The sequence below is a fragment of the Benincasa hispida genome, chromosome 12 (genome assembly GCF_027475165.1).
Source record: "Benincasa hispida cultivar pf3 chromosome 12, pf3_genome.v1.1, whole genome shotgun sequence".
NCBI lineage: Eukaryota > Viridiplantae > Streptophyta > Magnoliopsida > Cucurbitales > Cucurbitaceae > Benincasa > Benincasa hispida.
In genome coordinates, this window is record NC_143489.1 from 39,625,068 (window position 1) to 39,638,745 (window position 13,678).

The 13,678-nt window shown below is 31.6% G+C and overlaps 1 long non-coding RNA gene across 1 annotated transcript; it reads left to right on the forward strand.

Annotated features, from left to right (window-relative positions):
- The first annotated feature begins 12,579 nt into the window (after positions 1 to 12,579).
- On the forward strand, positions 12,580 to 13,612 carry LOC150031987 (uncharacterized). The gene is made up of 3 exons (XR_016525260.1): positions 12,580 to 12,692; positions 13,342 to 13,400; positions 13,473 to 13,612. It is a non-coding gene; the product is annotated as an uncharacterized LOC150031987 (long non-coding RNA).
- Positions 13,613 to 13,678: the final 66 nt, after the last annotated feature.

The following is a 13,678-nucleotide window of genomic DNA, read 5'->3' on the forward strand; positions in this document are numbered from 1 at the left end:
GCTATGAGTATTTTTGAAACTTTTGAAAGTTCAGGAATATTTTCGAAACAAAATTTTAGCAGTTTCCATCCAAAAGTAAGGACAATGATATTTTTTGAACTATTTTTAAAAATTTAAGGGTATTTTTGAAACTTGTGAAATTTCAGAGGCATTTTTTATACAAAGAGTAAAGTTCAAGGACAATTTTTATAATTTAGTCTTTTCTTTTTTTAATGTTTACTTCTCATAACAAGTAGACTATATACTCGGTAATTTTCAGAAACAATATTAAAAAGTTTTCATTTTTTACAAATAGCACTTTTTTTGGTGAATTATTTTAATAGCACATCCTCTTGTTATCTCGGTCGAGATCAACACTAAGACCAAAACAAAACTTTTAAAGTAGAATATTTAAACCATCAATTTTATATTTGGTAAAAACTTTGGCCAGGATAAGGACGAGGATGAGGACCTAGATGATGAGTTTTTAAAAATTTATTATTTTTATAATTTTCTAGATGATATTTTGAAGTTTTAGTATTATTTGAGTTTTATTTTTCTTTTGCTAGAAAGGTAAATCATCCCTCCTTAAACCAAAATTGATCATATATAATGCAAGAACAATTAACCAAAACTTGAGCATCTTTATTCTCTCCATTCTTGTTCAACTCCACTTGTCAAGTAGAATGCTACTTACTTCACGTTCTAAAGCGCTACTAAGCTATTTGAAAATTTCCTAAAACAATAAAAAGAATGTCCTAAAGTCAAAACTCACTTCGAAACTATATCCAAAGTCCATGTATGAAGACCTATACCAAAATCGTAACAAAAAAATCACTTATTTGCTAGAACGAATCTTGGTCATTCCACCGAAAAAATCCAAAAGGCACTGGTGATTTGAATGCACTCGATTAAAAGAAGTTGTAGATTTTATTTTTTCTTGATATCGATACTAGTCGAGATGCACGGTAAGACGAGTCATCAAAACAATTAGTCAAAAAATGTGATATTTGTAAAAGGTCTTTTTTTTTTTTTTTTTGCTATTTCTGATAATTAGCTTATACACTACGAGAGAACTATAGAATATTTTTAATTAATTAATTAGATGTGGTTTGTTTGGTTAAGGGTATATTTCAAAGGAAAATGAGAGTAGTAAAAGAAGAGCACTAGGGCCTTTGTCAGTGTTCTCTGTGGTCAACAAATCCCAAACACTGCCCCATAAAGGAAATTAATGGTTCAATTTGGCAGTTTGCTAATGTACATATGATCTATAATTATTGTGCGTGTAAACGTGGGACATATTTTGCAGGTCCTGTTATGAAATTGCATTTTGAAAGTCAAAAGGAAAAAAGAAAAAAAAATTAAATGTCCCATTTGATAATTCTTTGATTTTTAAATTTTTAAAAAAATTTACATAATTAAAAGACAAACGGTGATAGAAACTAGTAACATTAACTCCCCATTTACAACATTCAACAATCAACTGAGAAAATCAAAATCCCAAAAGACTCTATCATCTTCCAAATATAAAATTTAAAAAAAAAAAAATCTCAAGACTGTTAGAATCAGAAAAGAAGCAGCGGAAGTTAAACGGATCAATAAGCATTCTAATTCATTAATTTTGGATTTAAATTTAGCATGCTCATAAACTAATAACAGAGTTTCATGACATACCTCTGAAGAACCACTTGAATCTCAATTCCAGTGGCAAATCTTCCCCAAATCAACTTGTGAATCACCTTAAGGTCTTCCCTACTATTCTCTTGGTGCTTTAGATTGAGTTGTGGGACTCAAAATAAGCTTGAATAAAGGAAATTTGGAGAAGAAGTCACTCTATCACCATGGAAGAAGACCTTCTTCAACCTCAAGCTTTTCAGCAAAAACTCATATGTTGCATCAGTTGCATGCTCGATTTCTACTTCAATCTTCTCTATTTATCGCAAGGCTATCATGCAAAGAAGATAGTTGCATGAATTGCACCTCATGCTTGGAAGATTAACTCAAAACCATGGTGGAGAATGTGTGAGCAATGAAGAATGAAAGTGAAGAAATCTCACTTCTTCCAATTTCCATCTTTTCATTTTTTATTTTCAAAATTGATTTCCAAAATCAATTTTAATTTCAAAAAAAAAAATCTTTATTAATTTTAAAAAATTAATAAAATTAATAATAGATAATTAATTTAATAATTTAATTAATTCTAATTAATTTAATATCAAATATTAAATTAATTTAACACTAATTGCGCTATCATGAATCCTTATTCATGAATTTAATATTTAAATCATATTTAAATATTAATTGATTCTCCAATTTTGTTTAATTCCAAAATTAAACGCGTAATTATATCATATATAAATACAAATCCCTTAATTCTAAATTGAACGTTTCAAATTAACTTATCACTCTACTCTAAAGCTAATCCATTTAGAGCTAGGAGAGGGACCTCGTAGATCTATAGATCATAGTCTCCAACGATCTGAGATTAATTGGTTAAACTCTTTACACCAAATTAACCCTCATTCTTAATTACTGGGTCATTCCACTACAGCCCAGAGTTGTATTCCCCTCACTATAGATATATTATTCTACTTAGTATAACCATGATTAGTAAGTTACCCTTCACAGGTGGTTTGTAATAATGGTTGGGTCAAATGGCTGTTTTACCCTGAGATTACCTCTTGTTTCATAAGTTCCACTAATCCTTTAATGAACAATTGGTTTGCGATCCAATCATCAAACCAAGTCCCTCTATGGCCAATGAGAGGGTGGGGCCCTTGTTCAAGACCCGAAGTTAGCACTTAAGATAACAACATCTCTATTATCCCTAAAAGCGGGTAAGAGTGAATTCCACCTTGTACCCTATGTCCCCAGCTATCTACCTGGTCTTACCCCTGAAATGGAAGTTTCTTAAGCCGACGTTGTTGAGCCAAACCTCACCTATGCAAATCTAAGGATAATCACGAATAAACAAGAATTCATAGTTAGCTCAGGATTAAGGTCAAGTTACCCAGGTCATCATTTTGAAATGGTCAGTCTTAAACAGTAAACAATGCTATAAAGTAAGAGTAACTTATTTCGTGGTCCAATCTTGTACAAATTCATTGCACAGGACGCCCCTACTCCTCATGTCATAACATGTACGAATTAGGATTACATCGTCTCTAGCACTTTACAACTCCTTGCAACAACAACAAAGTGAGCCGCATTCGATAGTGTTACCAGAATAAGACACCCAACCTTATTCATATGTTATAGATCATTTTGACTATTTACTCGAACCTGATCCAATTTTATGTCTCCACATAAAGTTCAAGTATCCATTAATAGTCATGGATCTTTTAGTTTATTGGATTTATTTCTAAAACGAAATAAGCAATTCATATATTCAATAACAACTTATTGAATTTTCAAAATAAGTTTTATTATTTACAAACCACGAGTTTTAGGACATAAAACCCAACAAAAATCAACTGCAACACGGACAATATAGTGAGATCTACGATTTCTACTCCTGTGGCAAAACGAAAAAGACAATGAGAAGGGACCCAAAGACAGTACTAGCTCTTTGATTTCATTAGTGGAGTTCCTCACTTTAGTGGGATCAATTGCAAATTGGTTGATTTGGTCCACAACCCTTCTTGCATCGAATTCAACCAAGATGGAAGGGAGGAGTCCATGCTTGAAGGACAAGAGACTTTTAAGGCCATTAACTATTGCTTTAGGTTTTAGTTTTTAAAAATTAAGTCTAAAATATTGATTTTACCTCTAAATTTCCTATTTTGTTATTTACTTTCTACTAGTGTTTTACAAAATCAAGTCAAGTTTTGAAAATTAAAAAAGTAACTTTTAAAAAAGGCGATTTTCAAGTTTAGGACAATGAACCAAAATATTTACAAATATAGCAAAATATTAAATAGACTGTGATAGACTACAATCTATGTATATTTGTGCGATAGAATATTATTTGTGTCTATATGTCATGATAGACACAGATAGTAGTCTATCACGGTCTATCGTAGTTGTAGATAGATACAGATAGTAGTTTATCGTGGTCTATCATAGATAGTCGGTAATATTTTGCTATTATTTGTAAATATTTCAACGATTTTTCATTTAAAATAATTTTCCTTTTAAAAACTTGTTTTTGTTTTTTTTAAATTTGATTAAGAATTCAAAGCTTCTACTTAGAAAGATAAAAATCATTATAAGAAATTGGGAGAAAAATATGTTTAATTTTCAAAAGTTAAATGGTTACCAAAGGAAGCCTAAATATTTCAACTTGGTGTGCAAGTTTGAACTTGGTAGCATAATTAGAAAAAGTCCAAAGAGATTAGCTCTCTTGAGTCCCCTCAATAAAAACCCCAAGTCAGTTAGAGCAACGAAGAAACATCTCAGCAACCTAACTAACCATTTAGAGAAGATGCAAGGTAGCCAATGAACTCAAAGGAGGCGTTTAGGGCAAGGTTATTATTGGTGAAATTGGTTGAACACAATATTGTAATGCTGCATGGCTTAAGCTATGCACTTATGCCCATACGTCGGAGGTCATGCATTGAGATGGAAAGTACGCATTAATCTAGTATGCAATGACTATGCGTTCCTATCACAAGTTTTCTTGCCTTCTCGCCAAGTATAACGAAAACGCAAGTTTCTCGGGTAATCCGAGGTCAAAACACAGGGACTTGTCACTCAATAATGCTTGTGAAGCAATGCGCTTGAGGCGATGAATAAAAGTAAAAAGAAGAAGTTTAATGGATTACACACTACTCTTACTCCTAACTAAACAGATTGAGCAATGGAAGGCTTGCGATGAGAATTGGTAGATACACAACAATTGTTAACACATAGTAATGTTTATTATCTTAAATCTCTCGAGTAATCCCAGCTCGTCACACTAACGCATCGCACACCTTTCGATGGTCAGCCGCATGACTATATCTCTATAGTGCATGGTTGCGTCGAGCATAAGACCGTGCCTATCTCTAGGAACAATGCATACTTTGCTTTAGTGCGTTCCATCTCTTACCTTCTTAGGCAGTTAGATGCGGCTATATAACTTATAGACAAGCATTGCAACAACCCATCGACAAGCGTTGCTACAGCCTTTCACCAAGCAAAGAAGATTAACTCACTATACTTGCACAATGCACACCTCCCGGTGGGTTGCTACATGCGTCCTATCTCTAGGCTACACGATTGAGTATGCGATCGCCTTTGATAAATAAACGATGGAGGTAAACGATGGTAAAGATAAAGACGATGAAGAAGATGGCATTGAAGGAATCAAGATATGCATTGACTACAAAGTGTCTTAATATCTTAAGCTAAAATTTAATACAATATAGAGGTCAAAGAAGAAATGAAAGACTCTGCGTCAAGGCTGCTGGTGGTGCCATGGAGGGATGGTGGAGACGTCTCTCTCGAGCTCTATCTCCGGCGAAAGCTCCGGTCGTCACTCGGACTGGTTTGTGGAGATGAAGAATCCTCACAAAAAATCTCGCTCATGCTCTCATCTGTGATCGCAAACCTCTGCCTTGAGGCAGAAGTTCGGATGCTTTGAAATGAAGGTCCAAGGGCTATTTATAGAGTTCAAACACCAACAGCAATCATGATTGCGTTATGTCTCACTGCTGCCTTTGTCGCGGTATGGGCAATGCCACATCATCTTATCTTGTTGATACTCCCAAAGTATGCGTTCGAGCTTGATTCAACTGAAGTATCAACGCATTCTACCCATCTTGCGATCACTCTTATATTATGGTTATAACTTTGTAGCTGCAACATCCATGCAATGACCGTATTCGATCACCGCAACTTCTCATTAATGACCGTAACTTCCATGCAATGGACGCATTCGATCACCGCAACTTCCATGCGATGGACGCATGCAATCACTGCATGTGTTCGTCTATGCGATAGCCCGGCTTTCACCGAATGCGATTGTCTTTGCGGTCGCCTGGCTTCAGCGTATGCACTTGATTTTGCAATTACTTATTTCCAGTGCATGCGTTTGATTCCTACGATAGCTGCAAAAATAGACACTTTGACACGGAATAACGCATAATTTTGGGATTAATGAGGATTTGGTGTTGATCAACGCAAAACCCAATTTTTCACAAATTCTAAGTATGATCACCGCATTTTCTACTTGTTAGCCCTCATAATTCTAAGTAAAAGGCCTTATAATAACTGGCATTTCTGCCAGTTATCATTTATCATCAAAATATAATAACCACCTCTTGTTACAGTAAAAACTATTTCAAAACATCCAATTACCTACAGTCAACACTATTTCAAAATCTTCATTTGCTACAGTATTTACTATTTACTACAGTTTTTACTATTTTACATTCATCATTTTTTTATTATTTGCTATAGCATTTACTATTTCCTTATCAAACTAAAATAATTTACACCTCAAACACATACTATTATAATCAAAACTAAAATAATCTACACCCCAAACACAAACTATCATAACCTAACTATAATAACCTAGGACTATAATAACTAACTCATTGCCCCAAAGGCCCCCAAAAATGCCCCTTATGAACAAGTATATATACTGTGTGCATGATGAGTGATTGGTGTATTTGGAATACATTTTCATGTATTTAATTTTAAAAAGAAAAAGTTATTTTGGAAGAAATTGGGGTGTTTAACAATCGCTCAAAATAGCTTTTCAAATGTATTTTAGTAAGTTTTTATCAAAAGTATTTAAATAAAAAATGAGTTTGTAGAATTCAATGCTAAGCAAACGACGCAAAATTACAACAATAGCAAAGCAACTCCAATCCTAATTTGTAGAATTTGATTAAGTTCAGCAAATTAAATGCTTCTCTCTATCAATATTTTCTTCGTTGTTTATAAGAAAAGGATCGATGAAAAATAATCTAGAGCTTGAAACTGTATAAGGATCACAAGTTAAGAAAATCAACTCATCCGCGAAGGAAGTTTTTAGGAAGTGTTTAAGGACAAACAAGCCATTATACGAAAACTTTTCACAAAAGCAACAACAGCAACAGGAATGAAAGATGAAGATAGATAGATATGATAAAAGAGGATAAATTATCAGACAGAGTTTTCAGACAATAACTCCAAGAAAGAAAGTGAAGCTAGAGTGCTATCACACTCATTCTCCTGTAATTTGAAATATAGGAGAAGAAACAAGATAAAAGTATAAAAAGAAAGGAAAAATTGGAACCATACAAACAATATGAGATGTGAAAAAAAATTACAAAAAAGAAAAGAAAAATGAAAAATTGAGATAAAGTGAGATTTGAGAGAAAAAAAAAAAGATTTGATTTTGTATCAAGATTCAAGCAAATAGCGCAATTTTGTAGAATATAATATGATTTAAAATGAAATATAGGAAGTGAAAATTTTAATGACCGTGTAATACAATTCCTGACAATTATAAATTATCACCGTCAAATCTACTATGATAAATTATCATTACCAATAATTGACTCAAGATCTTGATATTTTTGTACTTATAGGTATTAACCACGGTGAAAATTGTCAATAAAACATATATATTGACATTTTTGAATTGTCACAAATAAATAAATAAATATCTATCTATCTATCTATCTATCTATCTATCTATCTATATATATATATATATATATATATATATATATTTTGTTGGCTTTTTGACCCCTAATCTCAATTAATTAAGTAATTAATGTTTTGACGATAACAAACCTACTTTCATGCACTAACAAGTTTAGTGTTTTAAAGTGTCAATTATTTAGAGTTTGGAGCTTAAACAAAGAAGATATAGCCGAAAAAAAATTTAATAGAAAAATCTCAAGTTGATGACATAACTGATTTTATTTAATAAAAGTGGACTAATTGAAAGGTGTCTATTGGAGTAATGGATGAGTGACACATAATGGACTTTTGAGTTTTTGTTGGTTTTTAAATAAAATGATTTTTTAAAAAAAAATATATTATTATATTATTTTATGTTTGTGTCTAACGACTAGTTGGACACATAGTGGACTTTTGATTTTTGTTGTGATTTATAAGAAAATGATTATGAAAAAAGATATATATTTTATTATTTTACTAACGACTAGTTGATTAAAAAAAAAATTCTACCATTGATTTTTGTTTTTCAACATCTAATGATCCAAATAAAAATGTGGTTTTCACCTACTTTTTCCTCTTTTTAAACTTTTCATCTTTTTTTCACATTTTGACAACAATTAACCATTTTTACAACCCTCAAATTTGCTAAAAACCACCATTGTTATTCTCTCCAAGCTCTCAATTTTTTCTTTTCATCTTCTTCTTTTTATCTTATGTTTGAGAGAGATATATTGTATTGTGAATATTTATTTGTGTAGTGTCTAAACTTTTAAATCCATTATCTTAAAGAGTTTGTCAAGTGTGTTTTTCTTGTAAGGGGTTAATCTTGAACCTATAACAAGAGTATTATAATGGTTTGATCCTTAACTGTGGAAAGGATCGGGCTTATGCTTCCAAAAAAAAAAAAAAAAAGAACATTATAATGGTTCGACTCTAGCTGTGGAAATAGTCAAGTTCGTAGTGACATATCCAAGAGGAGCTTGTAATGTAGATATAGGTTGGATTGTGTAGAACCATTATAAAATTACCGATGTCAATTTCTCTCTCCTATTTAATTTTATAAATTTGTTAATATACTTCATTGCATAAAATTAATTGCTAAAATTTGTTCTTGAATTTGTTAATGTCAATTTATTGATATTTTTGAAGTGAATGTATTTGTATGAAATTCTTGTTTAAACTACTTATTATCTAAAAGTGTATTAATTTGTTTAATTGGGTATACTTGGAAAAAACTTTTCAGTAAGTTAATTAAACCCTACTCACCCCTTCTAAGATTTTCATACCGATCCTCTATATATATATATATCCACAAATATATTGAATTGCAATAAAACGAAATAGACCACAATTAAGGTAAGGCACAACCAAAACACAATCATAACTGAATGAATTAAGAGAAGAACAAGAATTAAAAAAAAAACCAAATACATTGAAAAATGACACAACTCAACAAAAAAAAAAAATCCAAATGAAGTGGACCAGTCCTCCTAATAGAAGCCTCGAGCCACTGAGAACAACAAAGAAAAACCTCATATAACACAATTTAATTAACAATCAGAGGAGGATGCAAGATAGCTCCATAGACACAAAGATTACCTTTGCACCAAATATGATAGATTATAGCACTGTTGAGAGTGAGCGAGGCAATTGGGTCATCTAGCCAAAAAGATTTGCCTTTGTCTTAAGGGGCAGAGGCCAACCAACCTACCTCTTTTCTAAGACATACCCTTTGCAGGCATGATTCAATCTTTTAGGGTTCAATTTATAAGAGGAAGGAAAACCAATTCATCTTCTTCCCTAAAAGTTTATTTTGATCATTGTATTAAAAATTAACTTAAACATCGGAGTGTTTGTAGAAAATACCATACTAATGTGTAATTCTAATTGTTATGCAGTTGACCACTTCCCAAAAATATAAATTCCATTGAAGGTCAAGTGAATGCTTTAGGCTGGATGTTTCCATCAACAAAAGGTGTCTTAATAAGTTCAAGGCGTTAAAAATAATGGGATAAATGGCAACGACCACCCCTAAATTATGGTGGTTGTATAACAATTGTACCCTAAAATTTTATATTGTAAAAATTAAACTCTTGAATCATGATAAATGTAAAAATTAAACCCTCGGAATCAATTTTACCCAATTTCTCACTCACATTTCTTCTCTCTCTCACTACTACATTTCCTCCCTGGGTAAAATTTTTACAACCACCAATCTTGAGCTGAGCTTTACCCAACTAGAGTGAGAAAACATAACCCCCACCGATTCATACCCCAAAATCCTCAGCTGAGGAACCTGGTTCCTAAAAAACACTCCCAGCCCTTCAATCTTTACTTAATTGCATGTCCATCTCATAGGGTTTTCATAAACATCAAATTGGAAAGAAAGTTTGATTTGTGGTTGAAGAATGTTAGTACATATTTGGGAGTGATTTTGAAAATTGTTAAAATCACTTTTGTCGTATTTAAAATTACTTCGAAACACACCTTAATCACTTAAAATCAATTCAATGTTTAATTTCATACTTTAATTGTATTATTCTTACTACTAAAATGATTTTGAATTATTAAAGTATTCTCTAACTGATTTTAAAAACCAAAAAAAAAAAAAACAATTTTAACTATTTTAGAATTACTTTCAAACATGCCTCGAGCTTTCATAAACAAGAAATTCATTTTCTACCAGAATTATTGTTAGTGGTAATCAAAAGTTGTATTTTAGAATGGAGACTTTCCATGTTCGAGGAGATTAGTTAGCGATGTATATATGGCAGGGTGTGGGTGATTGAAGGGAAGGAAGTAGAGTTGGCAACAGAGCTGGGACGGAGCAGGAGGGGGGGTTTCCCCATCCCCGTCCCCACGGGAGGTACTTGCCCCATCCTCACTAGGGGAAACGAGCCTTCGAGGGGCCCATCTCCATTGTTTTTTTAAATTTATATTGATTATATATAATTATATAAATACTTATAAATAATATATTTTTAGGGTATATATATAATTATATATTATATATATTTATTTGAAAAATTATATATATTAAAAAAATTATAAGAGTCGGGGACAGGTCCCCAACCGGGGACCCGGTTAGAATTCCCAGTTTGACCCTCATCCCTGTCAAACCAGGGATCCCCTACCCTGATCGAGGCAGGAATCTGTAGGGACCCGACCTCGTAGGGATTTTTGCCAACCCTAGAAAGAAGGGGAGGAAAGGAAATTACTAGAGGAGACACTAGAGAGAAATGTGGAAGGTATAGAGTGAAATTATAGAGAAGGAAAAAACATGAAAGAGATAATTGAGCAAAATCGATTCAATTTTACATTTGTGAGCGTTTGAGGGCTTAATTTTTACATTTACCATATTTTGGAGGGTTTAATTTTTATACTTAAAATTTAGGGATACAATTTTTACATTTTTAAAAGTTTGAGTGTTTAATTTTTACAATTCAAGGTTGAGGGGTTCAATCGATACAACAACTATAGTTTATAGATGGCTTTTGCAATTTTTCCAAAATAATAAATAACTTCTTTGTCAATTAATGTTAAACAAAATTTTTGAAATTCAAAGTTCATTTAAAATAACATCAAATTTACAATTAACTTTTCATTTTTTTGAAAAAAAAAATTCTTCCTGATCATAGTTTTTGAAGAATAGGTGTATTTAGTGTATAATGTTTCAAGTTTTTCATATTAGTTATTAAGTTTTCCAGAATGGATTTAAAAGATCAATTTTCTAAATTAACTAATAAATTATAAAAAGAAAGAAGAAAGATAGATGCCTCACATGGCAATATCACTTTGCCAGTAGGAGAAAGTGAGGAGAAAGAAAGGAAAATGTTAAAAAAAGACATTTTTTTTCTAAATTATCTTGGTTAGCTATGTATCATATTTTTTTTAATTTAATAGTTCTTCTTTCAGTAGATGGACCTTTTAAACATATTTTTGAGAACTAAAAAGGCCTATTTAAAATAGAAAAATACTTGGTTATAGCTAATGATGTAACCTTGTTGTACTCAATTAAAAATTGATACGTGTCAAATTTTTTAAAAAATGATTAAAAAATATATTTTTATGTATATATAGAAGGAGAAGTATTGAACTTAAGAGCAATATGGTAAGCTAAGTTGCATCTAAATATTGATCTTTGAAATATCAATAATTAAATAAACCTATTTTTCAAAATTTAAACCAAAAACAGTAATTTTTACGATTTCTCATTTCAACTCTCCCACCTTCCAAGAAAATATTCTTGTCATGTCATGAATCAAAGGAAAAAACTTCATTTGTTTTCTTCCTTTTAAAGGAATAAACATATTGTTATTTGTATATTCAATAATTTATTATCAAATTTGGAATTGACCTGAATGACCTGTCGGTTCAAGGAGTATCCATTGATTGGATGGTTCATTGATTAAAAAATTGTGTGTAATAAATGCCACTTTATTTGTCTCTTTGGTAGGATCACATTTCTTACAAGATTTGAGAAGATCTCAAGGAATGCTAAAGGTCCTTATTATGTGCCAATTTTGACACTTGTGTGTGAGACATAGTCCTTTTCACCAATTACTTGCATTAAAAGCAAATAGAGATATTGGTTCGAATTTATTACAAGAAATGGCAAAGGATATGTAAATTATCAAACATATAATTTATTACTTCTCATATTCACAAGCATTTCAATGTAATAAGATGTTCTTGTGGCTAAGGTTTGGTTGAATTTCAATTGTCCATCTCAATCAATGTTGTAAATGTTCAAAGAAAAGAGATTAGTAAGCATTTCATAACTATAATAGAATCAAGAATGTATTATTGTTTAATTAAAAATACTTTTAAAACGTTTTTATGAATTTTGTCACCTAACTTACTATGTCGATTACGTGTATAGTTACTGCCACTGCTATTAATTATTACACGTCATATTCTTAGGCTATTGATTAAGCTTTCAAAATGAATGGGGTAGTTACTCTTCATTGTATCACTTATATATTACTTTTAAAAATTTCGGTGAGTGTCATCTATGATTGAGTAGTAATTTCACTTTATTGATTATTCTTCACTAATAGTCTCGTCAAGTTCTCTATATTACCTATGTCCTTACTTAAGTATTCTTTATTGAGGTAAAAATCTTAATAGCTCTTGAAATCTTTTATTCAAAACCATATGTGTGGTTCAATTTCAAGACATTTTTATGAACTTAGATGGATTACATTTATAATTATCATCCACTACTATTTATTACATATCATTCTTTTAGGCTATGGGTTAAATCTTTGAAAACAAATGGGTAATTACTATTCATTCTATCGCTTATATTCTTTTTTTTTTCTTGAGCTTTGGTGGTATCATCTATGATTGGATAGAAATTTCACCTTATTGATTATCCTTCAGTAATGGTCTAGTAAAAGTCTCTCACTCATTGCTATATTACATTTCCACACTTTATTTTCTACAATTAATTTACCTGCAAATCCCCTCTCTTTAATGTTTTTCATAGATAAGTTTAGGTAAGAGAATTTAAACATAAAACTCTTTTGGGGTTTGATCCAATCTTGTAACTAATACTACTAAGTTTTAGTTAGTACCTCACGATCAATATTCTATAAATGTATTTGATTGGCTAAATGACCTTCGACAAGTATTTTTCAGTCCTTCAAATTGGTATCTTTGTCTGAGAGCCAACTGATTTCTCTTTGTTAAATTTATCCTTTTAACAAAAACCCCAAAAATATTTTCCTTTTCGTTTTGTCCACTTGTTCTATCATGCAGATGAGATTCGTCAATACTGGGCATTGTCTAAAAGGCAAGCTACATGAGGGGGCGAAGAGGTTAGTGAGGTTAGGAGTCAAATTTCTTAGCTACCCTCTACTGTTCGAGTTTTGACTTTTAGGCAATTGCAGGATATGGGGGCTGAGTTTGCTCGCTTCAAGGTCACTCTTTTGAAGCATGTCCTCAGCTACAGCATATCTTCTTGCATGATGCCTTCCCACATGGAAGTTGCCTAGCATGTACCTCTCGTATAACGATTCTATGCACACTGTAACACCCCTTACATTTTTTTAGTAATAATGTAATTTCAGTAACTTTATTATTTGGAATTTCAGTA